This window comes from Dermacentor andersoni, chromosome 5 (assembly GCF_023375885.2).
Source record: "Dermacentor andersoni chromosome 5, qqDerAnde1_hic_scaffold, whole genome shotgun sequence".
NCBI classification, from domain to species: domain Eukaryota; kingdom Metazoa; phylum Arthropoda; class Arachnida; order Ixodida; family Ixodidae; genus Dermacentor; species Dermacentor andersoni.
Window position 1 is genome coordinate 14,541,423 of NC_092818.1, and position 25,690 is coordinate 14,567,112.

Sequence of the window (25,690 nt, forward strand, 5' to 3'; positions counted from 1 at the left end):
TCACTCTTCATCCAAAAGGAGCTGCTGCCGAAATACTCGCGCGCTGAAGCCGGGGAGCTATGAGGCGGTGTTCACCGGGGACGAGAGACGGATCTGCGAGGCGGTTGCACGAAAGCGGATTCCTTAAGCGCAGAGCAACGTCAGAAGCACCCCTCACTGTTCGGTATTGAGTTCTGCTGTTGCAATTTTATAGCGATGGCACGCGGGCCCTTATCCTGTTGACATCAGATGGTAAGGAGTTTCTCCGACGATGAAAAGCGTACTGCGGGAAGTTTTCAGCACTTTCATTTTCCTGATAGGCCAAATGAAACTGCTCGCGTTGCCTTAAAGAGCCACCTAGAACGCATTTAGGCGGAAGTGGCAACAATGACGTGTATGTTATTGGTCACTAGTAGAGAACGTGCTTCAGTTAGCTGGAACTTACACCGAGATGAAAAAGAAACCTAGCCCACAACAGATTTGTGTGACCATGGTATTTTACTTGCCGTTTTCCTAGACTGCTGAAAATATTTTCTTATGTGCGCACTTTGGAAGCTGATATGACTTATGATTAATAATACCTTGTTCTGGTAGTGAAAAAACAGTGTGCGCGCCTGTAAATTATAACATCGTGGAACACGGAATAAACTAGGCGTCATACTCTTGCCGAATCCCAGCATTTCTCAGCATGTAGAAGCTTCTGGTAGAGCAGAACGCAGTCATCACACATTAGTTAAGTCCAAGATTGCTCTGATTTGGAAGATAGAAAGAAAAATCTGTCAAGAGGAAACAGGTAAACGTGATACGTAAGCAGGTAAACGCTGTGAACGAAAAAGCGGTTCAATTCGGCCTGCCTATTGCGAAGAAATATGTGCCTTTGCCCCAAGCAGTGAAGATAGCTTAGAAACCAGGAAAGCAACGTTAACTGAAATAATCTAAGTGGTCGCAATAGAAGTGGGCGGTTAGGTACCAAGACTCCAAACAGGCAAGCTTTCTCAAGTAACAAAGTGCCTCATAAATATAAGGTGAAGATGAAACTTTCTAACCGCCGAAATCGCACCAAACTCGGTGAATTGTCAAAATTCCTGTACAAGAAGCAAATAAGTCAAGTCAAGTCAATTTATTTCAGCATTTCTTTTGTACAAACAGAAGAATGCTAGGACAAGCACAAAAAGCTGCTAAGCTGCAGCTTGACTGGGTGCTTGCCCCATCACTAGGCAGAAACAAGAGACAGAAAATACATTTAAGTGAAAAAAAGAAATATTTACAGATTTCAAATGGTCATGAAAAAGCATGGAAAAAAAACACAAAGTACATCATACAGAATACTCAAAAATCTGTAGCGACTGCTCTGTTATAGTATGTCACTGAAAAATATATAAGGAACAGTAGCGCACAGAACAGCAGTCTACAGAAAACGCTAAACACATGACGTAAAATAATTAGAAACCTCTCTACAAGAAAATTGAACAGAAGTACAACATAAATATTTCAATTCGATGTAGTATTGTAATCATACAGTCAACGAACGGTCTATATCTTTTAAGAGCACCAGCGATTTAGTAGAAAAGTTTTCCATTTTTTGGGGGTTAAGTTATCTATGTCGATATTGTCTTTTTCCAGGTCACCTAAAAGGGTAGCTATGCGCGATTTTAACCTGTTTCTTCCATGATATGTTCTTGAAAAGGGAGTCAGCCAAGTGCTTCTATTTCTGAGCGTATAGGGTTGTCGGATGGTTTTGTTAAGGTGCATAAAGTAAGAAAGGTGGTTTCGTTTTGCTTAAGACTGTTTTTTGTATTTTAATAGTAGAGTAAAGTCATACAATAGCTGAAATGGAAGTATGCCATATTTTAGAAACAGATCCTTTGTATGCGCATCGTGTACTACATTCGCTATATGACGCAGTGCCCTTTTCTGTAGAGTACACATTTTCTGAATGTTCCTCCATGAAGTAGTTCCCCATATAAGAGTACAGTAGTTAATGTGAGGTGCAAAGAGAGCGTTATAAAGCAATAATTTAATCTTGTCCATTAGTACATGACGAAGCCTAGAAAGCACACCGCACGTTCGTGACAGACTTGCACATACACGATGTACATGAGCATCCCAGCTTAAGTGTTCGGTGAAGATAACTCCTAGTGTTTTAACCTCACTCACAACAGCTATTTTTTCACTCCCTAGCTACAGATCAAGTGAATGGTTAACTAGTTTTTGAGAAGGTGTGAATAAAACTGATTTTGTTTTTTTGGTATTAATTTCAAGTGAATTTGCCATACTCCAGGTGTGCATTTTTTGAAGTGTTAAGTTTGCTAAGCAAGAGAGCTAGCTCCTGAACATCGTATGCTTGGATGAATATGGTTGAGTCATCGGCAAAAATAATGAACTGCGCATTGTTACTAACTTTTACGATATCATTTATATATAGGTTAAATAAGATCGGCCCTAATATGCTCCCCTGGGGTACCCCGGCAACAATATCTTCTAAAGAGGAAAGGTTATTTGTGATTGCTACTGCTTGTTTCCTATCCTTTAAGTATGATTGTAAACGAGAAAGAGGTAGGCCACGAAACCCATAGTATTCTAATTTAGCAAACAAGGTTCGATGACTTATTCTATCGAAAGCCTTGGAGAAGTCCACAAAGATGCTTAGCGTTAATTTTTTGTGTTCAAAACCCTGTAATATTACTTCTTTCTGTGTTGGCAAAGCGAGTTCTGTGGACATGCGCTGGCGGAAGCCGAACTGTTGCGGTGATATAAGAGAGTGTTTTTCGCAGAACGAGGCGATTCTTTTACCGATTACTTTTTCCAAGCCCTTAGAAAAAACTGGGAGAACAGAAACGGGCCGATAATTTGAAAAATCGTTTTTGTCCCCGCTCTTGTATAAAACTGTTACTTTCGCGTGCTGCATTTTTTCAGGAAAAATGCTTGTAGAAAGAGAAATGTTATATATGTGGTTAAGCACGTGCACAAGAAAGTCAAGTACATACTTTATTGGCCGTATTTGAAGATCATCCATATCTCGAGCTTTACTGTTCTTTAGGTTTGAGAATATGGAATAAATTTCCTCGGGTGTAGTCGGAGAAAAAAATGCGGAGTGAATGTTAGGTTCATTTAAAAAGCTCATAGCTGCATTGTTGTGGACGCCTGACACTAAATTAGTAAAGTATGTATTAAATTGGTCAGCTAGCTCTCGGCCCTTCATAAGCCTATTATTGGATGTAAGCTGTAGTTCATTCAACTGACTATTACGATTCAAGAGCTTGTTAAGTTCGCGCCATAAAGCTTCCCCTCGGCCGGTACATCGTAAGAACAAATTTTCGTAATACAAATTTTTCGTACTGAGCAAACGTCTTGTTACATAATTTCTAAATTTTTTAAATGAGGCTAGGTCAGTCGGATCCCGTGTGTGCATGAACTTTGAGTACATTGCATTCTTTTTTTTGTATTAAGTCCATACATTCAAGTGTAAGCCATGGCTTTCTGATTTTCTTAGGCTTACTTATCGTTCTAGGTCTAAACGAGTTGTCATACGCTATTTTAAAAATTTCCATAAAAATTACATACGCCTCATCAGCATCTGTGCATTGAAATACTGGTGTTCAATCTATGTTTTCTATTTTATGACGAAACATATCCAGCGTTCTTGTGTTAATATCTTGAATAATAAATGTATCGGGATTATCTGTTCCGTTTCTTTGTAACTCATTTTGTTTGCAAAACATAAATGTGGGCAAGTGATCACTCACATATGCGGCAATGACGCCCGACGCAATGTTGCTGTCTGTGCAATTGGTTATAAACAAGTCCAAAAGGGTGTCAGGAACGCAACTAATGCGTGTGGGTTCTGATATGACGTTCGTGCAGTCAAACGAGGCAAGTAACAGTTGTAAATTACAGGAATGAGATGTGGGTTGTAGAATATTGATATTACAATCACCACCTATTACCAAGTCTAGCTTATTAGAAGAGGAAAAGTCGAGCAGTTTTTCTAGGAAACCAAGAAACCTCCCAATATTTCCATCAGGAGGGTGGTAGACAACTGCAAAAAGATGTTTTCCGCATTGCACGGCTAGTGTTTCATAATCATCGGTAATGTTAGAAAAGTCCCTAATAATTGAACATGAGAGTTTAGTGGATACAAGTTGCGCTATGCCCCCACCTCCACGGTGCTTTCTATTTAAAAAGAACGTGTTAAAACCAGGTAAATGGAACACGTCCATATCAGAAACGTACCAAGTTTATGTTATCATGATCACATGAAAATCTACGTTGAATGAAGAAAGAAGTATTGTTAGGATGTCATGTTTGTTTACTGCGGATTGCGCATTACAGTGTAGAAAACCTAGATAATCGCGTTCAAAAGGGCATACTACATCTTTTGGGTCAGTCATTGTAAGCCGTCCGACAGTGTTGACGTGGGCTTATCCGTAACTGTCTACTCCATTTTGTCCAAATCATTTTCGCAGGTGATCCGAGTCACGTGAGACGTTTCTGTTTTTCTAGGGAACACCCTCCCTCCCTTCGTCCAAGCGAATTTCCAGTTCAGTGCTTTCTTTTCTGCAATCGTCATCCCAAGCAGCTTCTTTAACTGGAGACACAAGTATTCGTTCAAGAACACGGGTTCTCTCACGCTATATCCTAGATCTTTTGTGGTGAATCTCGGTTTTCGCGCCTTCTCAACGACTAGATCACGTTTCGCTCGGCGACTGAAAGCTACAACAATATTTTGGCTTGCATTGTCCTTTCGTTTCGGAGTACGGTGACACACTTCAATGTCCTGCTCGCTTAGCGATACGCCAATCGTATCGCCAATCTTGCTAACTACTTCCACAAGATTTTCATTCTTTGACAACGGGATTCCCTTGATTTCTATGTTTCTATTTCTGGAGTACTGGTCCTGAGCCACTGTTTGCAAGGTTGTTTCATGGGCTTGTTTTTATAGAGCGGCAAGCTCAGTTTCAGTGGCTCCTGCATGGCCTTCAGATCTGCATTTTCTTTCCTTGTGTTTTCACACTCTTTCTTAAGGCTTTCATATTCCTTGCTGACAAATTCCAAGCTGTTCCTTAACTCTCTTGTGTCTTTCCGAAATTCACGTTTCAGATCAGCCAGCTCTCGTTTGAGGTCAGCGACGTCGCCTCCCATCACCGTAGTTGATCAGGGCAAGAGCTCGAGATAGACTTACAACGGCAAATGAAAGCAGCAAAAGGCAAATGGCAGAAGAGGCAGCAAGAAAGCGAGAAAAAAAGAAAGAAAGAAAAAGAAAAGCAAATTGTTTCACCAAACCTGTGAATGTAAGTAGATTCTTAGCCACTGCTCTGCCCGCCGCCTCTGCTGCCAAGTGTCCGAGAAGCCGATCGGAGCGTTGTTTTATCGGGTCCAGCAGGTGACGTCAACCACACGTGGTCCCGAATGTAGGCTGTGCGTCTTTCGCTGCAGTAGTCGGTGCAGATGCACTCAGCCAGCCACAGTCCGAGTCCTGAACGAGTTCCACAGGCCACGGCTGCCGGTCTACAGATGGCTTCAAGGGTCACCCAAACCTGTGAATGTAAGTAGATTCTTAGCCACTGCTCTGCCCACCGCCTCTGCTGCTTTCGAAATCTAAACATTGACCACAAGACTAGCAAGGGAGGTGGAGACGCCCTTTTTTCCAAATTTGATTTGAAGTTTTCGAATAATTATCATCCAGTAGATCTTGAGTCTGTTTCGTGTGAATTGTACCTAGACAAAAAACAATCATAGTCTCCGTTTTCTACCATCCCCCCGCGTCCGCACCCGATAGCCTTTTTCTTCTTGCTGATTTTATCAACACGCACAGTTTTCATGCATCCAGATTAATTCCAATGGGAGACTAACACACCAGATATTCACTGGCCCTCACTATAGCATCGCAGTTTTTTAGACAGCGAACTAACTAACCTTTATTTATCTTTTGGGCTTACAGAAGCAGTTGATGGCGCAACAAGGAGAACGCACTTATTGACTTGGTGTTCATTAGTTCAGATGTGGTTGATAAGCTGTCCAAGAGTGAAATTACATGGGGAATTCTAGATTACAAGGCGCTATTTATATAGCTAAACTGCACAGTCTGTAAACTGCGTGCCAAAACAAACACTTTTGGACTTTTATTCCTCTCATGACACATCTATTCTTGAAGTTGTATAAGAAGGTTTCGAATCATTTTGCACTCAGTAAAGATTGTGACGTCAATACACTAGTTCGTCAATTTGAAAACATTACACAGTTGCGTATTGAACGCTTTGTTCCGTTAAAAAGTAACAAAGAAAATCGTGCCATCCCTAGGATGACTAGAGCACTTTTGCATTGATCCCGAACGTTAGAAGACAGATGTTCTAAACGCAGTAATGACCCTGAAATCCATTGCTAGATTCACATCTGCCAGAGAGGAACTAAATTTTAAAATTAATATGGACAAAGATTTTTTCTCTCATGTCGAGTTGCCAGGATTGCTAAGAAATTATCCTAGGAAATTACGAACAAAAGAGCTACGGACACCGAATGAAGGGAGGCGACTACACAGGAGACGACAAACACAAACAACCGCCCTGTGTCATCGTCTCCCTCCGCCCTGTGTCCGTAGCGGTTTTATTCACGCCTCACCAACTGGCCTACAACTTTGCCTTGCTAAATTCTAGGACGCTCCGGCGTTCTGATGCCTGCTACTGATTCTTTATCTTCGTTTCCTATCAGAGACCTATTTGCCGCATCTGACAGTGGTTCAATTATTGAATGCACTTCCCTTGATTTCCTAAAAGCCTTCGGCACATTTTCTCACCGTTTACTTTTCTTAAACCTAAGTATGCTAAATATTGACTCGAATTTATTGCAGCAGATTAAATTGTTCTTATGTAACAGAACCCAGCATGTAACTCCTAACGGCCATAACTCGCGCAATTGTTCTGTCACATCTGGTACACCGCTGTGATGGCACAGCGGTGGCAGAGCGGTGGCACAAGCGCGCCGACGAAATAATTCAAACAGCAACAACGAGTGAGAGAAAAGAGGAAGAAGTCGGGGAGACGTGGAATAAGCCTGCGTGGAGGAAGGAGTTGGCCAGTGCTCCTGGCGCAGGAATGAAGCCGCCGGGCCTCAGGCCCGTGCTTCATGCCTTCTACTGGACCAGGGCGACCTCCCAGGGGCGTGTCACCGCGTTCTCACGAACCACGTTCTCATGATCGCACGCAAGAAGATAACGAGCGACGTCAGAAAAATGAAGTCCATGCACCGGGAGCAGAGGTGAAGCCATTTGACTTGGTGTCTGGAGTAGAGACCTCTACCGTGCCAAGGCCACCTGCCCTTGTTCTCAACGTCACAACCGGACTGATGCTACATCACTGGATCCCGGGTGTTCACCTGAGGATGACCAGGAATTTTCTTCAAGGGTGGCTGTCTTCAGCGCCGGTTCTATGCCCCGAGGGCTGCCTCCGTCGCCACCTCGTGTTCATCTGGCAACTCGACCGCAGACCATGAAACTGTAGGCCCTTTCTGTCTTGGACACTTTCTTTGAGACCTTAATTCTTTTTGTGTGTGTATGTGTGTTTGATTAGTTTGTAGTGTCTGTCCCTCTCTTTGCTGGATGTTCTTTAACGAATGGCGTGCAGTGTAATAATGAACGACTTCGTCACTTCATGGCTGTGGCAGTGCCTCAGCCAGGATAAATTACTTGAAAGAACCTCATCGCAACCACAATGCTCCATCCTCGGAATCCTATCGTTTTTAATTTACATTAACGATCTTCCCACTTGCATTATATCAACAATCAGACTGTTTGGCAATTATCGTGTCCTCTGCAGTGTAACAACTAATTGTAATGATTCTTCACAACTTAAATACGATCTCGACAACAATCTTGTCGATCCTGACTTCTTGGTTTTAACTCTGACCCTTCAAATTGAATGTTAATAAATGCAGAATAACGAGGATTTCCCGAAGAACTGCTGACTGTACTATCCCTGTGTATACCATTGCTAATTTTCAGTTGTCATATGTCAATGCTTACCAATACATAGGTGTCCACATAGACAACAATGTATCATGGAATACTCCCGTTAATTACGTGATTAACAATGTGAATCACACACTCGATGCTTTGCGATGTATTTCCTTAAAACTTCTTTGTAAAACTTTAGTCAGGTCGAAGCTCGAGTACGCATCTTCCAAGGATCTGGGATCCTCACTGCTCTACACTTGTAAACGCGCCAGAAGCCATTCAAGGTCGTTCAGCTTGGTTCATTGTTTCTAATTATTATCGGACCGCTAGTATTACTCCAATAAATATTTTTCTAGACCCTCCTAACCTTTCTATCAGAAAGAAGCAGGCCCGCCTAGGTCTCTTTCATAAAAACTTTTTCACGAATCTTGAACTGAAACGCACTTTGTTCTCACTTCCTTGTTACCTTTCATCCCGCGTCGTCCATAATTTCGAAGTACAAGTGCCGTTCTGCCAGACCAACATATGATTCCACTCCTACGAGCCGGAGGCATGTTCCGAATGGAATCACCTAGCCGCCTCCATCGCCAGCATCCCTGAGTAAGCATTAGTCAAGACTGCCATTTTGAACTTTTAACACCACTACTCTCTGACGCCGCAGTGGCACTGAGAGTATTTAAAATAAATAAATAAATAAATAAATGATGGAAGTGTAACTGATCCTGCGCGCACTTCCAATGGATTTAATGACTATTTCCATTCTGTGTACGCAAAGGATTCTCATATCTACCCTGTTTTTGATAATGATTCAGATTTTTCGATTTGGTACATGACGGCTAGTGTTAGTGGCGCCCTTAATTTTATTTTTAATTTAAACACAAGAAAATCTAGTGGCTCTGATGGTATTTCGAACTTCTTTTAGTTCGCAATTCACATTGGACATTACGCTGTCTTGAAATTATATTCAGTAAGTTTCTAGAAACCGCAACCGCTCCTTGCTCTTGGAAACAAGCAAGAGTCTGTCTTGTGTTTGTATAAAACAAGCAACAAGACAGACGTAATGAATTAAAGACGAATTCCTTCAACCACCCAATCGTAAAAAATGCTCGAACATATTATTTACAAACATAATATATTTTCTTGAATCGAGCAAAACATTCGAACTAATGTTCAGTGTGGCTTTAGACGTGGTTTCAGTAATATTATGCAGTTAACGGACTTCACCCATGAGATGACATCACCGGAAAGGCCGCCATTGGAATATGAACCTGGCAACGCTTAACGCTAGAACCTTATCTCGTGAGGCGAGTCTAGCAGTGCTATTGGAGGAATTACGGGGCAGTAAATGGGATATAATAGGGCTCAGTGAAGTTAGGAGACCAAAAGAAGCCTATACAGTGCTAAAAAGCGGGCACGTCCTGTGCTACCGGAGCTTAGCGGAGAGACGAGAACTAGGAGTCGGATTCCTGATTAATAAGAATATAGCTGGTAACATACAGGAATTCTATTGCATTAACGAGAGGGTGGCAGGTCTCGTTGTGAAACTTAGTAAGAGGTACAAAATGAAGGTTGTACAGGTCTACGCCCCTACATCCAGTCAAGATGACCAGGAAGTCGAAAGCTTTTATGAAGACGTGGAATCGGCGATGGCTAGAGTGAAAACAAAATACACTATACTGATGGGCGACTTCAATGCCGAGGTAGGCAAGAAGCAGGCTGGAGACAAGACAGTGGGAGAATATGGCATAGGCACTAGGAATAGCAGAGGAGAGTTATTAGTAGAGGTTGCGGAACAGAATAATATGCGGATAATGAATACCTTCTTCCGCAAGCGGGATAACCAAAAGTGGACGTGGAGGAGCCCGAACGGCGAGACTAGAAATGAAAAAGACGTTATACTCTGCGCTAACCCTGGCATCCTAAAAGATGTGGACGTGCTCAGCAAAGTGCGCTGCAGTGACCATAGGATGGTAAGAACTCGAATTAGCCTAGACCTGAGGAGGGAACGGAAGAAACGTACATAAGAAGCCGATCAATCAGTTAGCGGTAAGAGGGAAAATAGAGGAATTCCATATCAAGCTACAGAACAGGTATTCGGCTTTAACTCAGGAAGAGGACCTTAGTGTTGAAGCAATGAACCACAATTTTGTGGGCATCATTAAGGAGTGCGCGATAGAAGTCGGTGGTAACTCCGTTAGACAGGATACCAGTAAGCTATCGCAGGAGACGAAAGATCTGATCAAGAAACGCCTATGTATGAAAGCCTCTAACCCTACAGCTAGAATAGAACTGGCAGAACTTTCGAAGTTAATCAACAAGCGTAAGAAAGCTGCCATAAGGAAGTATAATATCGATAGAATTGAACATGCTCTCAGGAACGGAAGAAGCCTAAAAGCAGTGAAGAAGAAACTGGGAATTGGCAAGAATCAGATGTATGCGTTAAGAGACAAAGCCGGCAATGTCATTACTAATATGGATGAAATAGTTCAAGTGGCTGAGGAGTTCTATAGAGATTTATACAGTACCAGTTTAACCCACGACGATAATAGAAGAGAGAATATTCTAGAGGAATTCGAAATACCACAGGTAACGCCGGTAGAAGTAAAGAAAGCCTTGGGAGCTATGCAAAGGGGCAAGGCACCTTGGGAGGATCAGGTAACAGCAGATTTGTTGGAGGATGGTGGGAAGATTGTTCTAGAGAAACTGGCCACCCTGTATACACAATGCCTCATGACCTCGAGCGTACCGGAATCTTGGAAGAACGCTAACATAATCCTAATCCATAAGAAAGGGAACGCCAAAGACTTGAAAAATTATAGACCGATTAGCTTACTGTCAGTTGCCTACAAACTATTTACTAAGGTAATCGCAAAGAGAATCAGGAACACCTTGGACTTCTGTCAAGCGAAGGACCAGGCAGGATTCCGTAAAGGCTACTCATCAATAGACCATATTCACACTATCAATCATGTGATAGAGAAACGTGCGGAATATAACCAACCCTTGTATATAGCTTTCATTGATTACGAGAAAGCGTTTGATTCTGTCGAAACCTCAGCAGTCATGGATCCAATACGGAATCAGGGCGTAGACGAGCCGTATGTAAAAATACTGAAAGATATCTATAGCGGCTCCAGAGCCACCGTAGTCCTCCATAAAGAAAGCAACAAAATCCCAATAAACAAAGGCGTCAGGCAGGCAGATACGATCTCAGCAATGCTATTCACAGCGTGTTTACAGGAGGTATTCAGAGACCTGGATTGGGAAGAATTAGGGATAAAAGTTAATGGAGAATACCTTAGTAACTTGAGATTCGCTGATGATATTGCCTTGCTTAGTAACTCAGGGGACCAATAGCAATGCATGCTCACTGACCTGGAGATGCAAAGCAGAAGAGTTGGTCTAAATATTAATCAGCAGAATATTAAAGTAATGTTGAACAGTCTCGGAAGAGAACACCAATTTACAATAGGTTCGAGGCACTGAAAGTGGTAAGGGAATACATCTACTTAGGGCAGTTGTTGACGGCGGATCCGGATCATGAGACGGAAATAATCAGAAGAATAAGAATGGGCTGGGGTGCGTTTGGCAGGCATTCTCAGATCATGAACAGCAGGTTGCCATTATCCCTAAAGTGTATAATAGCTGTATCTTGCCAGTACTCACCTGCGGGGCAGAAACCTGGAGGCTTACGAAAAGGGTTCTTCTTAAATTGAGGACGACGCAACGAGCTATGGGAAGAAGAATGATGGAGGTAACGTTAAGGGATAAGAAAAGAGCAGATTGGGTGAGGGAACAAACGCGAGTTAATGACATCTTAGTTGAAATCAAGAAAAAGATATGGGCATGGGCAGGACATGTTACGAGGAGGGAAGATAACCGATGGTCATTAAGGGTTACGGACTGGATTGCAAGGGAAGGGACGCGTAGCAGGGGGCGCAGAATGTTAGGTGGGTGGATGAGATTAAGAAGTTTGCAGGAACGACATGGCCACAATTAGTACATGACCGGGGTTGTTGGAGAAGCATGGGTGAGGCCTTTGCCCTGCAGTGGGCGTAACCAGGCTGATGATGATGATGATGACCCATGACATTACTTATCCGTTATATGTCGGTAAACAAACTGACCCTATCTTCAATAATTTTTCTAAACCTTTCGATTCTTTACTTCAACTCAGCTCTTGCAAAAATTAAATGCCGTACTAAACAATTGCCGTCTGGTCGATTGCATTGCTAGTTTTCTTTCTAACCCGTCCCAATACGTCGACTTTAGTCCTGCAAGGTCATGTAATCTTGAAGTAGGCTCTGGGGTTCCTCAAAGATCACTGCTGGATCCTTTATTGTTTTTAATTTATGTCGATGACCTCCCAAAAACGTGTCTTCTAGCAATTGTCTTTATGATGACGATTGGATTTTATAAGACGTGATTGACTCTGCGACTACTTATAAGCGATTGAACGATTCCGTTATCTCTTTCGGTGCTTGGTGTGAAAATTGGAAAATTAACCTTAATTTTAAAAGAAAGGTTGTTTTTTTCTTTGCGAGAAAAGCGGCATCTGTAATTGCGACATATTCCGTGAATGGATTACCTTTAACCGAGTTTGACAATATAAATACCTTGGCCTAACATTTACTCAGAATCTCTCATGGATACCCGCCGTGGTCGCTCAGTGGCTATGGTGTTGGGCTGCTGAGCACGAGGTCGCGGGATCGAATCCGGGCCACGGCGGCCGCATTTCGATGGGGGCGAAATGCGAAAACACTCGTGTACTTAGATTTAGGTGCACGGTGAAGAACCCCAGGTGGTCAAAATTTCCGGAGTCCCCACTACGGCGTGCCTCATAATCAGAAAGTGGTTCTGGCACGTAAAACCCCATGATTAAATTTAGAATCTCTCATGGACGCCACACACTGACCAATCATGCTCAAAGGCCCTAAAACAACTTGGATACCTACGCTGTACTATGCAGAAAGCTCCGAAGGCAATTAAACTCTTAATGTTTGAAATTCTTCTTCACGCCGTTATCGATTATGCCGCCGCAGTGTAGTCACTCCAAAACCAAAATAACATAATCAACAAGAAGCAGTCCAGAAAAAAGCCGTCCGCTTCACTTTCCACCGCTATGACCGTTATTTTTAACCCTCACCGGCCCGCCCTACTCTGAAACATTACTTTCAGTACGTCGTGATGTGGAATCATTGATATTTTTTGCACAACATCATTAATATGTCCTATCATACTTCGAACGTAGCTTCCATATCTTTCGCCAAGCCTTCTTGCATGCGTAACTTGCACTAGCTTAATCATAACCTTTTCTATGCCCGTACAAATACTTTCAAGTACGGCTTCTTTCCCCGCAGAATAGGAGTATGGAATTCCTTACATGGCTACCTTCGTTCACTCCCGACAAGCAAATTCCAAAGTGCTCTTTATGAAAATCAGTATGTATAACTGTTTAAATTATGTTTAGTTTATGCTTTATGTGTATGCATTTCAGTGTTTCGCTGCTTCTAGAATCGAAGAAAGCCATTTTTCCATTCTTTGACTGTCGTACAAATACCGTTCCAAATATTGTGAGAGTCATTGTTCATCTAACTTTCTGTTTTGATCAACGCCTGTATTAACGTGCTCCTGCAATAGGCCTCCTATGGGGCGGCAGTATGTAAAAATAAATAAGGAAATAACCATGAGAAAACGGTAAAAATTTGAAGCATCATGAAATTCTTAAAAAGGAAACATGTAATTGGAAACAACACGATGTAGGCAATGAATACAAGCAATAGAATGTCGTCAAGAATTTTGATTACATAGTAAAGCCAGTACAGGATGTGTATAATGACCTGCACTATAGTGAACTATAACGGGGGGAACTGTAACCACCTAATCTTGATTGGACGCGTGCGGGGCTCGGACACGTGTTCCTTTACTGACCATCTGAGCCACCAAAAGAATCGTTGTTCTCAGAATTAGTAAATATGTTAGAATATAGTTTGGCAGTTTCCGCCGAAGGGGAGAGCAGTGAAAGATATCGCGAGATTTAGCGTTGCGCTGAAGCACCTCGGGCGCTGTTCTCAAGTCGCTGGGACGACACGCTGCCGTCGACGACTTGGGACAGAAAGTAGCAACCATGGTCGGTCAGCAGCTGTCGAGGAGAGCCGTGGTGAAGAACAACGTCGTAAATAGAAATTCCGCAACGTCAGTGGCACAGCTTGTCGGCAACGCCCACGTGATAGCGTATCGTTTCGCGTAGTCCGTAGCTACGGCGATCTACTTGCGGCCGTATAACGTATAACTATTCCAATATGTTTTTATTCCAATCTCCTGACGTCAAATTTGCGTAACCGCCGCAGCAAGCATCGGGCAGTCACCCGCGGGGTTGTCAGAACAAACCAATCAAACGCTCTCCTTGTTCATAGGAGGTCACTTTTGTTTGCTTGAAAAACGAATAACATTGCCTACACTGAGCGTCTTGTCTTATCTAACTGGCTCACAAGAGGCGAGGAGCACGCTCAACTGGAGAGGGATTCGATGGGGCCGAGCCGGTGCAATGAAAATAGATAACCGGATGAAGAGGGTGGTGCCGCCATCTGCGATTGGTCCGCTTTCTCTTACATAGCTTGCTGTGGCTCGTTGACAATCGGGGTGGCATGCAACGGAACCTTAAGAATGACGCCAAATAAACTCATACGCTCCGACAGTTGCGAGTAGCCGGTGCCTCAGCGATCGGCGGCAGCAATCTTTTATTCCTTTCGGAACGGGGCAGCCTGCGGCTATTCAGAAGAAAATTCAGTTTTGTTTGGCATATTAATGCATCTTTAACGTTTACACGTCCCTTTGACGCCGTGAGTTTCTGCGGTTTTGTGAAGTCGCGTGACAGGTAGGTGAAGTAGGCGCAGCCGGAAAACGTTTCACCAATAGCCGAGGGCTAATGGCGAAAAGGCGTCGAATGAGAAATAACTATTTTTCTTTTGTTCGGTCAAATTATGCATAATCAGTGCGCACGCGTCATATCAGATGGGGAGCTATCGCGGTTTTCTTGACGTCGCGTGACAGACAGGTGAAGGGGGATGGTCCAAAAGGTTTTTGACCAATCGTGGAGGGCTGATTGCAGAATTAGAATAGAAAAGTTTGGAATAATTTTACGTTATAGCGCCCTTGTTCTCAGCCAGAGATGATGGGAATGACACGATGAGATCAAGGCCGACACGGTAGAACGGGACACCGGGGATGTCTATGGGCTGAAGAGGACCGGCTGGTGACAAGGATGGTTGCTTGTGGTGCTGTCAGGACTCGCAAGCAGCAACGTATCGGAGCACAGAACGGTGGAGGCCTGGCCACGAGAATCGACGCCGAACGCTATCGTACGTGCGAGTTGCTCCGAGATGTCCAGCGGAGGCGGCATCATGAAGCTGTTCGAGGACAGTGGAACGGAATGTTTCGGGAACGAACAGTAGAAGCTCTGGGCCATCGGAGCTGGTGTTGCGTCTTTATAAGATTCCGTCACGAAGCACAAATAATTGTAGGGACGGGGCAGAGTGATGAGAGCGTAGACGGTGGATAATTGACTGCAAATTGGCATTGCGGAGCTGTTCGCTGCGTAGGTCGATTAAATCGGATATCGCGAAGACACAGGCGTCCGAATCGTGCGCTGACAAGTCGGGAGGATCCACGGGATGACGGGATAGGCAGTCCGCCAGACTTGTAAGGGACGTCAAAGCTGTATTCTTGGAGTTTCAGTGCCCAGCCACCAAGTCATCCAGTGGGATATTTGAGGGAAGACAACCCGCAAAGTGCATGGTGGTCTGTGTTGACCGAAAACATGCGGCCGAGCAAGTATGGCCGATACTTGCCGACAGCCCAAACTAGTGCGAGCCACCCGCGCTCAGTGATCAAAAATTTGCACTCTGAAGAGGAAAGAAGGCGACTGGCACAGGCGATCACATGGTTTCGTCCTTGTTGCTGCTGGATGAGAACAGCGCCAATGCCATATCCACTGGTATCGGTGCGGAGTTCAGTGAGGGCTGACGGGTCAAAATAGGCCAAGACGGGTGGTGACGTAAGTAAAGTCGTGAGCGTGTGAAACGCAGTGGCCTGTTCAGAACTCCATGAAAAAGACGTGTCGCTCTTCAAAAGTTGCCTGAGTGGACGGGCAACGTCGGCGAAGTTCTTGACAAAACGTCGAAAATAGGAGCACAAGTCGACAAAGCTCCGTACGTCTTTAGTGTAACGTGGCACAGGGAAGTCTTTGACAACGCGAATTCTTTATGGGTCAGGTTTCACGCCTTCAGCACTCACAAGGTGGCCAAGCACAGTGATTTCGTGCAGGCCAAAACAGCATTTGGCAGAGTTGAGCTGAAGGCCTGCTTGCCGGAAAACTTCAAGAACTCCCGACAAGCGGCTAAGGTGGCTTTAAAATTTCGGGGAGAATCCGATGACATCGTCAAAGTAGCAGAGGCATGTTGACGATTTGTATCCTCGAAGGAGGGAGTCCATAATTGTTTTTAAATGTGGATGGGGCGTCACACAGTCCAAAGGGCATTACCTTAAACTGGTAAAGCCCATCGGGCGTAACAAATGCGGTCTTTTCAAGGTGTTGATCATCGACGCATATCTGCCAGTATCCTGACCTCAGGTCAATAGAAGAGAAGTAGGCAGACCCGTGTAGACAGTCGAGAGCGTCATCAACCCGTGGCAGACGGTAGACGTCTTTGTGCGTTACTTTGTTTAGGTGGCAGTAGTCTACGCACAAGCGTCACCTACCATCTTCTTGACTAGGACGACCTGTGATGCCCATAGACTGCATGAGGGTTAAATGACGTCTTTGGTGAGCATCTTGTCGACTTCACGCTCTATTACTTCTCTCTCGGCATAGGACACGTAATAAGGACGTCGTCTGATTGGGCTGCCGTCCCCAGTATTGAGCTTATGAGTGACCACACATGTCTGTCGCAAAAGACGGTCATTAAAGTCAAAATGTTGCGGTAGGACTTCGATATACGATATCGGCTGCCTGAGCAGCAAGGAGGTGAGACGCTATCATCTTGTCAATATTACCGTCAATGAGATCGTGTGAGGAAGGGCAAGGGAGGACAAAGAAGCGTCGATGACGAATGCAGAAACGGCACACTCATCGATAAAAGAGATGTGGGCTAGAGTCATGCCACCTGGGATAAGTTGCGTGCACCAGCTGAAATTCCAGATGGGTAGAGACGTTCGATTATCCGCAACTCTAATAAGGGTGTGAGGAAGAGCGACGTTTTTGGCGAATAAGACCTCAACAATCGGGGTCGAGATGTAATCGCCATCGGGAATGAGAAAAAGACCGCATGTTCATATACATAACGGCTTGAGGAGGTAGAGGAATGTAATCCACTGAGCAGAAGCGTGGTTGGCGTGCAGTAGGAGCGTCATGATAGCACAGTAGGTGTAACTGAAGCAAGCTGGTTCCACAGTCAATAAGGACAGAATGGGCAGACAGAAAATCCATACCAAGCATGAGTTCATGGGAGCATTTCCCAAGCACGGCAAGTAGTACATCAGTAACACTTATTCGTGCGAAGCCATCCCTAGCATGGGAAACGTTCCGCCATCGGCGACGCGAATGAACGGTACTGTGGGTGTGTTAGGACCTTCTTAAGGTGGCGATGAAGCTCCGAATTCATAACTGAAATCTGAGCCCCAGTATTCACTAGAGCAACAACATTTGCGTCATCCAATTTACCGTCTATCAGGTTCCTTCTGGCCTGCAGTGTCGTCAAAGGATTTGTCAGGCGAGTCGTCGTTGCAGCATCACTTCTGGGAACTTCATCATCTAGTTTTCCCGGGAGAGTCATTCAATAGGCGACATAGGGCGGCGGAATTGGGGCCAGCGAGATAATCGGCGACGAGACAATGGTGAACGGGACTGGTGAACACGTGGGGAACATGAACGACGATATGGCATGGAGGAAACGTCGTCGCCGGTTGTTTGAGGAGGCTCGCAGTAGGGCTCAAATCGGCCATGATCAATGTCGGGGCGGCGGTTGTATCCATAGTGCGCTTGATGGCAATACCACCGGCTGTTACGATGGTGGGCCACGTGTCCAATGCGACGGCAGTTGAAGCAAATTGGACGGTCATCAGCAGTCCTCCACTCGGCTGGATTGCTAGTACGGAACGGCGCCCTTTGAACTTGGGCGTGCTAAAGTGAAGGACGGTGGTCGATCGGCTGGTAAGGAGCTGCGGCGCACACAGAGTCCAGGCCAGCATCGGAGAGTTCCTGATGAACGATAGCTTGGACTAGTGGCACAATCTAGGAGCTATGGTCACAGGTACGGCCGCACGTAGAAGCAGGAGACACAGCGTCGAGTTCAGGTCGGATGATCTTCTTCATGTGTTCTACGGTGAGCGGCACTGACGGCTCAGGTCTGCCTTCGCACGACCACGTTGCTGCCGTGTTCGGAATTCGAGCGAAATGATGGGCAATGCGTCGCCTTTTGGCGGCCTCAAAGCGCTTGCACTCTTGGATGATGGCATCAACGTGTCGCAGTCATTGCAGATTAGCAGATTGAAGGCATCATCTGCTATGCCACTTAACACGTGGCCCGCTTTCTCACACTCCGTCATGCCGTCGTCGGCTTTGCGGCAAAGGGCAAGCACGTCCTGTGTATACGTCAAGTATGACTCTGCCACTGTCTGCGCGTGAGACGCCACCTCCTTCCTTGCTGCTGCCTTTCTACCTCCACACTAGCCGAACGAGCAATGCATATTTTCCTTGCATGCATCGCCGCTCCCAATTTCGCCTTCGTTATTCTCAAACCACACCTTCGCTGTTCCTTTGAGGTAAAATAATATATTTGCCAACAAGATCGTCTCATCCCAGTGATTATTCTTGCTTGCACGCTCGTACAGGGGTAGCCAATCTTCGATGTCGACATTGTCAGCCCCGCAGAATGTGCCGGGGTCTTTTATCTAAGCCAGGGCCACCGTTGTCGTTGAAGTCGCCTCTGTGGGCACCGACCCCTTTTCCGTGATCGCGGAGAAAGCCAAGCGTCCGCCTCTGCGGTGCTCCGATGTACCGTGTGGGCTCCCTGCACATCCCACCCAAATGCCACGGGGATGAGAGCATTCAAAATGGATAGGAAATTGTATTTACATAATATTGTTGCGGGAAGAGAGCAGACCCACGAGAGTAAAATAGCGTATATTTACAAATGGTATATATGGCGTTCAGGCAACTGCCAGACTTCGTCTTCCTCTAGTCCAATTGAACTTCTTCCTTCACTTCACCGTAACATCACCCTTCCGGCGGGGTAGCTCCGTCCCGCTGCAAGTTATACAGCCTCACTTAATGGGGGGACATAGGGCTTGAGCCTGGCGACGTGAAGAACATCGCTGGTTGCATTGGGAGGCACTGAAGGCTGACAGACTGGGGCGATCTCGTATGTTACGTCGGACAGTTGGCGTAAGATCTGGCACGGACCAGAATAACGGGAAAGTAGTTTTTCTGACAAGCCGACGCGACGTGAAGGCGTCCAGAGGAGTACAAGGGAACCTGGTGAAAAATGGTGGTCTCGGTGCCGAAGGTCATAGCATCGCTTTTGAGAAGCTTGCGAGACTGTGAGGCGATGACGGGCGACTTCTCGGGCCTGGGGCTAAGTCAATAGCATCGCGAGCGTAACCAGTGCTGGGTGATTGTACTGCGGAAGGTAGCAACGTGTCAAAGAGCGAGGTGGAGTCGCGGCCATAAAAAAGGTAAAATGGTGAAAATCCGGCAGTGTCGTGACGGGACGAGTTCTATGCGAAAGTGATGTATGGCAAAGCGACGTCCCAGTCGCGGTGATCGTGGGAAACGTACATGGCGAGAATTTCAGTGAGTGTGCGGTTGAGTCGCTCGGTGAGGCCGTTCGTTTGAGGGTCGTACGCGGTAGCAATCTGGTGTTCTGTAGAACAGGAGCGGAGCAGATCGTCGACGACCTTCGATAGAAAGTAACGGCCGCGATCCGTCAGCAACTGGCGAAGGGCGCCGTGGTGCAGGATGACGTCGTATAGTAAGAAGTTGGCGAGATCTGTAGCGCAGCTGGTCGGTAGCGCTCGTGCGATGGCATATCTCGTGGCATAATCTGTTGCTACAGCAATACATTTGTTTCCTTTGATGGAAATTGGAAAGGGGCCAAGGAAGTCGAGGCCCACACGGAAGAAGGGCTCTGTAGGTATATCAATTGGTTGAAGCAAACCAGCGGGAGGCATAGCAGGCATCTTCCGGCGTTGACACAGGTCGCAAAAAGCGACATAACGGCGCACAGAGCGATAAATGCCGGGCCAGAAGAAGCGGCGCCGCAGGTGGTCCTAAGTACGAGTGATGCCCAGATGTCCAGCAGTAGGAGCGTCGTGAAGTTGCTGGAGCACGGCTAGTCGAAGGTGCTTGGGAACGACTAGGAGGAGCTCCGGGCCGTCAGGACGAACGCTGCGACGGTATAAAGTTCCATCGCGCAAGGTGAACATACGAAGGGACGTGTCATTGGGTGAGGAGCTTAGGCGTTCCATAAGTGTTCGAAGAACAGAATCTTTGCGCTGCTCGTCGCCGATATGGAGGAAGCTGGAGAGGGATAGAACACCGATGTCCGAGTCTGCATCAGTATCGTGCGGTTGATCCACGGGATTGCGGGACAGGCAGTCAGCGTCTTTATGCAGGCGCCCTGACTTATACATAATGGAAAGTTTATATTCTTGTAGACGCAATGCCCAGCGTGCAAGTCGTCCAGTTGGGTCCTTCAAAGAAGAGAGCCAGCAGAGGGCGTGATGATCCGTTACGACGCAGAAGCTCCGACCGAAAAGGTACGGTCGCGCGAGACATTCTCTCTCAGTAATGGAGTAATTTCGCTCGGGCGTGGAAAGAAGGCGGCTAGCGTAAGCGATGACACGGTCTTGGCCCTGTTGGCGCTGAGCGAGAACAGCGCCGATGCCATGACCACTCATGTCAGTTCGTACTTCAATGGGCGCAGAAGGGTCAAAATGTCAGAGAATCGGGGAAGTTGTAAGCCGCTCAATCAGGGTAGAAAAGGCTGTCTCCTGCAGTGGTCCCCAAGAGAAAGAAACGTCTTTCTTAAGAAGGTCAGTGAGAGGGTGAGCGATGTCGGCAAAATTTTTCACAAATCGCAGGAAATAAGAGCATAAGCCCAGAAAACTACGAACATCGTTTGTTGAACAAGGTAAAGGAAAATTTCGCCCGGCGTGAACTTCCTGTGGATCAGGTTGTATTCCGGCGGCGTTTACGAGATGGCCGAGCATGTTATTTTCACGGCGACCGAAATGGCACTTGGAGGGGTTTAGCTGAAGGCCAGCCCTGCCAAACACGGAGAGTATGGTTGTGAGACGCCGCAGGTGGCTTTCAAATTTCGGCGAAAACACAATCACATCGTTGAGGTAACAGAGGTATGTAGACCACTTCAAGCAGGGCAAGAGAGAGTCCATCATGCACTCGAATGTAGCTGGCGCATTGCATAATCCAAAGGGCATGACTTTAAATTGGTACAGACTGTCCGGTGTGACGAAGGCGGTTTTTTCGCGGTCCATCTCATCGACGCTAATCTGCCAATAGCCGGAGCGGAGGACAACTGATGAAAAGTATTGTGATCCGTGAAGGCAGTCAAGAGCGTGATCAATGCGAGGCAGGGGATAAACATCCTTCTTTGTTATCCTGTTGAGGTGACGATAGTCAACGCAGAAGCGCCACGAGTTGTCTTTTTTCTTTACTAAGACAACCGGTGATGCCCACTGGCTACTGGAAGGTTCAATGATGTCCTTGTCCATCATCCTGTCTACCTCTTTCTGTATGATGGCCCTTTCTGTTGCGGAAACACGATATGGCCGCCTATGAATGGGGCTTGCGTCACCGGTGTTGATGCGATGCTTGACAACAGATGTTTGGCCAAGTGGACTGTCGTCCAAATCAAAGGATGTCCCGATAAGATGACAGGAGGTGACGAAGAGCTGTTGTTTGCTCGGAAGGAAGGTCAGGGGCGATCTTCTTAGAAACATCGTCCGCAGGCGTCGAGCACGAAGGAGTGGTTGACAAAGGCCCGTTGGTACTGAGGAAGGCTTCAGAGGTCAAAGAAAAAATCTGAAATTCTTCCAAAGGAGTAATATGCGCTATGGCGATACCGTGTGGCAGCACATGCGACGAAAATCCAAAATTGAGGATGGGCGCGCGAGCGCAGTTGTCGTGGATCCGGATTAAGGTGCTCGGTAGGGCAATATTGCGCGACAAAACCACGTCAGTAAGCGGCGCCACGACGTATTCGCCATCATGTACAGGAGGACAGGGCGTCAGGAGGACATTTGTAGCCGCCTGTGGTGACAGCCTTGCAAACTCAGCAGAACATGAGTGGTGTGAAGCACAAGTGGTTGCGCCGGCAGGAAGCGGCAGATCCAACTGTACAACACCTGCGGAGCAGGCAATTTGGCCAGAGTGCTTAGAAAGGAAGTCGAGGCCGAGAATTAGGTCGTGTGGACAGTGTTCGATGACGATAAATAGAACAACGATATAATGGTCTCTAATGGTCACACGTGCAGTGCACATTCCAAGGACAGGTGAAGTACTCCCTTCGGCGGAGAGCAGCGCTCATAACTGAAAGCTGCGCTCCTGTATCAACGAGAGATTTAACAGGAACGCCATCAACTTCAATGTCGAGTAGGTTTCCACATGTAGGCAAGGTGAACAGAGGATTTGTGGGCCGGGTCGGAGTTGCAGCTTCACCTCCGGGAGCTGCACCACCTAGTTTCCCGAAGCGAAGCGACCGGTTGCAGAAGGGGACGAAGAGCGGTGAACGAGAGGCGAACGGGACCTACGACCTTGCGGAGACGGGGAGCGGCTGGATCTTCGCGGAGCACTGTCGGCGTTGATGTTCCTAGTCGGCGTATAGGGCGAGAAAGTACGAATGTCTCGTACTTGGCGGTAGTGACTCGGAGACGACCACCGAGGAGGCGACGACCAGTGGTTGCGGCAATGACGGGCGACGTGTCCAATACCGGAACAATTAAAACAGATGGGTTTATCATCCGCTGTGCGCCAGTCAGCTGGGTTGCGACGGAGTGGCGGAAAGCTTTGCGTATGGGAGCGAGCGGCAGGAGAAATCTGGTAGGTGTTTGTATGGCGCACCGAGCGGAGAGATGGAATTCCCAAACTTAGTATTTCCTCCCGAACGACCGCTTGTGTAAGGGAGATAGCGGGTACGCTTTCCCGACAGTCTGAACGAACTGGAGCCGGGGCCATGGCCTCAAGCTCACGGCGAACAATGCTCGTTATTTCTTCCGGTCCTGTGGGCTGAACGAACCGCGGCGGGTCTTCGCAAGAAGATGTCGCGGTGGTATTGGGCAATCGGTCGAAAGTTCGTGCGACGCGGCGGCCCTTCGCTTGTTCGAAGCGCCGGCACTCCTTTATAATTGCATCCACAGTGGCACAATACTCACACATCAAGAGATTGAAGGCATCGTCTGCAATACCTTTCAATATATGACCAATCTTGTCTGCCTCGGTCATGTTGTCATCAGCCTTGCGACAGAGGGCCAGCACATCCTGTATGTACACGACATAGGATTCTGTGGACGTTTGAGCGCGGCACGCAAGTTCTTTTTTTTTTTTTTTTTTGCTGCCAGCTTACGACCGACAGGTCTGCCAAACAGGTCTCGCATTTTTTCTTTGCAGACGTCCCAGCTCGTTCGGTCAGCTTCATGTGTGTCGTACCATTGCTCCGCAGTTCCCCTCAGATAAAATATCAAGTTTTCTAGCATCATTGTTGGATCCCACCTGTTGTCGCACACTCGCTCGTACATCGTGAGCCAGTCCTCGATGTCGGCGTTGTCCGTGCCACAAAATGTGCCCGGGTCCCGCGGATGAGTGAGGATGACAGTTGGCACGGGCTGCCGAGGCGTTGTCGCTTGTGTCTGTTGATTTGCCATTGTAGCGGCAGGTAGATGACGTCCGCTGCGAAGTTGCGTGATTGTACCCCGCACCTCCAACAAACTGTCCCGGGAAGAAAGCAGGCCCGCGAGAGTAAAATAACGTCTATTTACAAATGGTGTATATGGCGTTCAGGCGACTGCCAGACTTCGTCTGGCAGTTGAACTTCTTCCTTCACTTCACTGTAACAGTATATACAGAGAGAGACGGCTGCACGCTAGATGGCAGAACAACACGAGCGCTACTCTGATCGCCGTCTTCACCGTCTTTCTGCCGCATTCTTCCATGCTCGGCAGGATGCGTGCTTCAGTGCGCGGGAATAGCACGTAACAATATACTCAATGCCAATTTTTATGAAATTTTAAAGAATACCCACACAGGACTGGCAAATCTAGCACTGCAAGAACAAGTCGCATTATTTTATTTTTATTGAGAGAATTCCGCCTCGAGTGAACTCTCACTTGAGCGACCATGACGGGACCTGTAGCAGCACGACATTCACCTCCGAAGGATGTGAACAAGAAGATGGGTTCACGTGCAAGTAACGCTCAAAGATTGCGCTAGGGCGGTCGGCCTGGCCGGCTGCAGTGGCCGCCGCTTGCAAGATCCCGCGCCACTGTGGCCTGCCTGGCCAAAATAAACCGTGGCCACGGCGGCTACATCTCCGCGCCACCTCCGACAAACTCCCCAGCCATGCAAGCCCCAGTGCACTGACTCTGCCAAGGCGAGTGACGCGGCCTCACGCAGTCCAGCATACGTCCCTCGGTTGTAGGTTCTCCGGGAATTCTACATCGACATGCCGGACATCTGTTTCGTCCGAGTGGACAGCCATTGCCTCCTCAACAAGGTTCGAGGGTCCGGCTGTCATCCCCCGGCCCGGACGACTGCGCGGACTTGCGGGCAGCCCTCCTTGCTCACTACCTGACCTCGTGCGCTTGCTCACAACAGTTCTCACCATTTCAACCGTCGCGTGATTGTTGGCCCACATCGCCTGCATTCTCCTTTACTGATCGTAAAATGAAACCTTTACTTAGTCCGTATGCCTCCTCCCACGACCCGAAGTTTCGCAACTTTCCAAAGCATCCTATAGCCTCGGCTAGAGTTACACGATTTGAATCCGCATCTGCCATTGCATCTTCCGCGTTGCACTCTTCTCTTTGGGACGAACAGTGGAAACAATTTCCAGATCTGATAGTTCAGCACTGGTAATAAGCTTATGGTCACACTGCACATAGTCTTCAAACGAAGTGTTGCTGTCTACATCCAGCTGGTGACAAACCTCTGACTACATCCCGGGGTCGATCACCTCATTACGCTGTTCCTCTTGTACGTCTTCAGCTCACAAGGGCAAAGGCAGGATTTATGCCCAGCTGTTATTAAGTAATTATTTACTTTATTTATTTATTTACTTACATACTTACTTATTGATGTATTTATTTATTTATTTATTCATTTATTTATACATCAAATTCCCCAGTGTAACGGTGTTACATGAGGGGGGGGGGGGGGGGGGATTGGTACAGGGTTTGTTCGATGCGCGCCTTCAACTGAACTGGGCTGGAACGGGGCACGACGTGGGGCGGAAGGTCATTCCAGTCCTTGGCTGTTTGAACAAAAAATGAGTGGAGATTGGCAGTTGTGCGGGCATGCTCAGGATAAACGGTGTTTTGGTGGTTAGTACGGCAAGATATGCAATGTGCAGGCCTGATCAGAGATTGGCCACACAAAGAATGGAAGAATTTGTGAAATAGGATTAGTCGAGCTACTTTGCGTCGCAATTCCAAGTTTACAAGACGGGCTTTGTCCTTTAGGTTAGCGATACT